Genomic DNA, 5,503 nt, shown 5'->3' with positions numbered 1-5,503 from the left:
AACAAGTTGAGAGCTTTGTCCTTGGGCCTGAATCTGTTTTTCTTGGGGCTGCCTGTGCTGTTCTTGGGGAAAGGTCCTGTTGGCAATGCTCCAAGTTCCAGCCGCAACTGCAGTCTGCAAAAAATAAAAACACAACCATTAGCATTAAAATACAAAATAGACAAAAAGCACATACAAATGTGAAAGGAATGAGAACATGCCCTTACATTTCTCAATGCCCTTTCTGCCTTCTGTCTTCTTTGCTCCTACAGCCATGGAGTGTTCAGAACTGGTTTAGCTGCTTTCTTTGGCTTAGTAGCTGATGGTCCTGCCTTTGGTGAATTTTTGCAGGTCTTGGCATAATGACCTAGCTGGCCACACCTTGGGCACCTTTTCTGCTTCTTCTGTTGGGGCTCTTTGCTGTGAGCTCTCTTTCCCTTTTCTAGCTTCCTTTTTTTTTTACTTAGGTCTTCCTGGCATAACCCTAACTAGAGGTGGCAGGGGTCTCCTTAGGTCTACCTTCTCCCAATGTTTTGGCCCTGGCACAGGCTTAAAAGCATCCCCATAGGCCAGCAAATAGGTTGCCCTACTGTAATAGCCATCCACATAGTCATCTGGGTGAGCTCTCTTGTCCAATATACATGCAAATGCATGTACACATGGAATCCCAGTCAACTCCCAAAGATAACAGGAGCACTAATGACTTGAGGCACATTTGCAACCCGATGATGAACAACATTTCATCGCCACTATTGGTCGGGTTCAGTATTTAATCCCGAGAGTGCTTAAAAAAAATCGTATTTAATTAAATTCAATTTTTGAATAGTCCATGGATTAGTCTTGATGTTTGGTCAAAGCATAGTTTTAATTTCATCCCAAACTTATTATTTAATTTTACTATTTAATTATTTATTTTGGCACAAAATTTTTATTTATTTTAGCCCAAATAATAATAAAATAAAAAAATGGCCCGAAATTATCAATCGGCACTTAAAATGATGAACAAAATTAGGGTTAAAAAAAAATTTAGACGGAAATGCGGACTGAAAATTCCCGCGTCACGGCAACAGTCCACCGTGTCACGGGTTCCCGTCTGACGGTGGGGTTCCCCGTGACACGGGAAACCTGCTGTGACACGGGAATTTCCGTGTCCTTTCCACGTAAACCCTTAACGCGTTTTCTCCCCTGTTCACTAAATATTTCTCGCGTCACACAAAATGTGCACCGTGTCACGGGAATGTTTCCCGTCTGACGGTGGGATTTCTCGTGTCACAATACACTTTGCCGTGTCGCGGGATACTTTTTTAGGGTTTTTATCATTTTAGGGTTCCGTCTGTTCCCTCAGCACATTTTTTTCTATAAATACCCCCTCATTTCTGATATACGGGGGCATCAATTAATTCTCTATTTTTCTCTCTTCTATGCTCTAGCCTAGACACTAACCTACCCTTATTCTTTCAAAATTCCTTCTTCAAGCACTCCCAGGAGTCCATACTTTACTCGTGGTTCTGTCCTTAAGCCAAGGTGTGAAAGGTAGAACTGTTTGAGGGTTTGGCCCCAAATCAATTCTATTTAATTTAATTTAATTATTGTTTTATTATTATTTCCTTGAAGTTACTAACTCGTTTATTATTTTGTAGTTGCAAACAAACAGAATCAAAGTAAGAATTATGTTCCTTTTATTTCTATTATTTTTCTAACGATTTTTTTATTGTTGGAATTATGGTTAAATTGCTTCCAATATTAATGTTTATTCTATTATTATTATGATCACCATTTTGCATGTTAAAGGGAATATGTAATTGGAAATCACGCCTAATAAGATAATTTGGACAACCGGTTTAGGTTCTTTTTTAATCTTGTTGTTTAATTAAAGTAATCACAAATATTTTAGAATTATGTGTTGCATTAATATTTAACCAATTTAGCCTAATAATAGTTTGGAGCAAATTTAATCTATGTTTGTATGCCTTTGAGATCGCAGGAATCATTTCGTACCATCATCCCCGATCCTCCTTTCGTGGTTCCGAACCATATGGAGTTAGTAATCTCATGGATTATGAATGGGGTGTAACCTTCACAGGTCAATCGTTGTTGCCTTCGTTGTCCCTTTATCATGGTTGCCTTTTATGATCCGTGAACGGTTTACAAGTTACTTAAAAACTTGTTGGCGGCTACCTACTTTCCTTGTCCTTAATCGTATACGTCAATTCCCACTTCCTATGAGTGCCAAGCATATTCATACATGCTTTTAACGTAGGCGCACTTCGAGCGACGCCTACAATTTGGCGACTTTAATGGGGAGGATTCATCCGAGTTATGAAATCCACCCAAACCATGGAGTCGAGTTCGATTTCATCACGAACTCGCGGAGCCGCCCGTTGGCATACACCCTCAAGGGAGGCTACCTTGCTAACGCGTCCAAACTCTTAACCATGTTGTCGAGTTAGAGTCAATTATTACGCCCTTCTTCATATCACACTTTTCGTGTAACAATTGTCATTTTTTATTTATTTATTTTTTTTTTTTTTTTTTTTTTTTTGTGCAAATCAATTGTCAACTATCTAACATCTACAAGTGAAAAAAGGAGGTACACCAAGTCAGGCACTACTTCTAATGGTATCCATGTCCCCAAAATTATACCCCAATATCTATATCTGCCTCTATATTTTATTTTTTCAATGTATTTACAATATACTTTTGGTATTCCTACAATGAATTTAAAATGTATCTAAATAAATATTAAGAGTAGAAAATAAGGTAAGACTATCAACCACTCCATAGCTACTAGCACATACAATAAGAAAGCTGTGAAAGTTCTATAAATTACTACTTATATAAAACTCTTATTACGGCAATAATAATTTTATTGAGACAATCTCTTATGGTCAAGTCCATTATTTAATTACTTGGAATAATTGATGGACTCCTCTCAAATCATTATATTAAAAAAAATAACATCACATATAAAGCAGTTAGGAACCTATATTTAGACGGCAATAGTTTTACAATTATATTAAATGAAAAAGATAATAATAATAAAGGGTCATGCATATATAGTATCTATATAATTAGTTTCATTATGATCATTGAGCTCCGAAACATCATAGGAGTTTCTTGGTGTGGTCTTAACTATAACCTTCTAATTTGGCTTCAAAACATCATTGACATAAAATACTTGGTGAACTTGTGTAGCTAAAATGTAAGGATCATTAGCTAACAACTTTGATTTTTTTTATAATTTTCGTATCTAGAGAAATGGAGCAAGTAATAAATACAAAGGGAGAATTTAATTAATCTGCCAGTGATTTAATAAGTAATAAATTACTACTCTTATTTATTTAAGCTAGTTAAATTATTCTAAAATTACGTGTCAGTCAAAGTGTAACACTTAAAAAACATGGAAGGAGTATTTATGTACCACTTGAGTTTTTTATACTACACATAAGACAAGAGTTTATATTGTATACTTGTAATACCTTTCTCTATTTCATAATAATCAGAACAATTTGACTGACATTTGTGTGAAGAAATGATTGTATATTAAGTATAAAAATTTGATACAATGATAATTTACGTAAGACAAATGCAAAGGTATTTTACTTAGCAACACATTTTTTTTATGTAGTGATAGAAACCTTTAGTCAAATTAAGTATACAAACAGTGCAATAAAAGTCAACTCATTTTGTATAATGTATGAAAGTATATTGTATAATGTATATTGTACTCTAGATCTCAATCCAAAATAGGGAAATTTTCGAAAATGAATTAACCCCGAAAATTGAGAGGGATTTTTTTTATTTTCATCTGTTATTCCCTCCTAAAATTTTAACAATTAAAATAAAGTATGTGGTAAATAATCCCCTTGCCTATCCTTTTTTATTAAATTTTCCTCCTACAAATTTACACTACGCAATCTCGAAAGTTAGATCTACATTAAATCTTACTAATCGAACTCAGAGAGATCAGACGAAGAAAATAGCGATTGGAAGCAGTCGAATTTTATTTGTTGGAGTACTTATCACCGTCGAAGGTAATTAATATGTTTAATTCATCAATAGAAGTAATTTTTTTTGGTTGTTTTTTAATTATTTTGAATATGATAGTATTCTAAATTTTTAGATTGAACTACGAATTTATTGTTATTATTTATAGTTTTTAAATTAAACTACTTTAAATGGGAATTTTAATTGAATGATAAAATGTATCAACTTTAAAGTTTGCGGTCTACTATTATACTATAACGAATGTTTTTATTATTGGTTGAATATTGTGCAAATATGTGTAGATTAATGATTTTTGTGAGATCTGTCGTAAGACCATACCCGTACCCGATTATCGAACCGCCCTCTCGGCTACGATTGAGGGTCTATATTTCTCATATAACCCATCATTTTTAATTTATTTTTTGTATAATCAAAACACTAATAATTATTCAAACAAATATGTGTATTCGAGTGATAATTAAAGAAAACAGAAAGATTGTGGGAGTAGAGAGAAAAGAAAGAAAAGGGTGAGTGTTTAGTCAGGGTGATGCTATTTTGGGTGGGAAGCATAAGTTCAATGCAGGAACTCTGTTTGGCTATTAACTTTGATTAAAGTATGAAATTTTGTTTTGTTTGGTTGAATAGTGGACAAACTACTTTTATATGTAGGTTCAAATACATATAAGACAATTTTATGACATTTAAGGTTTCTTAATGTATCATATCGACAAATTAATCCAGTAATAAAAATATTATTTTCTTTAAATAATTTTACAAGGTTTTGATCTATTGTAATGATTTTATTCATGCACATACTTACCGTAGTTTATTAGAACTTTGATTTCTAATAGTTTTTATTCTTTAGCTCCAATATGTCAAGATCAGAAGGAAAGGCTCATTCAAAAGAAAATTACATAGCTCAAAATGAGTATGAAATACAAAGACTCAGGACAATTGAAGCTAACAAGACGAGGATGAAGACTTTGGGCATAAAGCACATTGTCGCTTCTTTAACAAGTTTAGTAGATAGCTCAAAAGTTAAGAAAAGTAAACAAAAGTGTAATGCATCTCTTGAGAAAGATGGTGATTATGTACCCGATGAGAATGAGGAAGTTGAGTATGAGAAGGAAACTCACAATGTGACTTCAATAAGAAAGTATTGACTTAATTTTTGTAAAGTTTTTCTTGGATACTATCTAATAATCATGCATTATCTTATATTTGGTTACCTACTCTTTATTATAAAAAGTTTCAGGTTAAAATTAATGAGAACAAAAATGGATCGAAGGAGCAATCTCATTCCACCAATGTCAATTGCTAGGTTATTAAGATCAAATAAAAAAAGACAGGCAAGACAACAATGGTAATATTTGTTATTTATTCAATGGTTTTTATTTACAATGCACGAATTAATACATTTCATAATGTTTTTATATTATAGGAACTAAAAAAAAGAGAAAAACTTATAAGACTAACAATCCTAGAGGCCCTACAAGAAATCTTCAAATGGCAAAAATGAGACCTGGTGAGAAAAAAA

General features: G+C 33.0%; 1 long non-coding RNA gene across 1 annotated transcript; it reads left to right on the top strand.

Annotated features, from left to right (window-relative positions):
• The first annotated feature begins 3,779 nt into the window (after positions 1–3,779).
• On the top strand, positions 3,780–5,156 carry LOC145613384 (uncharacterized). The gene is made up of 2 exons (XR_014106932.1): positions 3,780–4,013; positions 4,832–5,156. It is a non-coding gene; the product is annotated as an uncharacterized LOC145613384 (long non-coding RNA).
• Positions 5,157–5,503: the final 347 nt, after the last annotated feature.

The sequence above is a fragment of the Chenopodium album genome, chromosome 3 (genome assembly GCF_948465745.1).
Source record: "Chenopodium album chromosome 3, dcCheAlbu1.1, whole genome shotgun sequence".
Classification (NCBI taxonomy): domain Eukaryota; kingdom Viridiplantae; phylum Streptophyta; class Magnoliopsida; order Caryophyllales; family Amaranthaceae; genus Chenopodium; species Chenopodium album.
The sequence above is the reverse complement of the archived record's forward strand: the minus strand, read 5'-3'. Positions and strand labels throughout refer to the sequence as shown.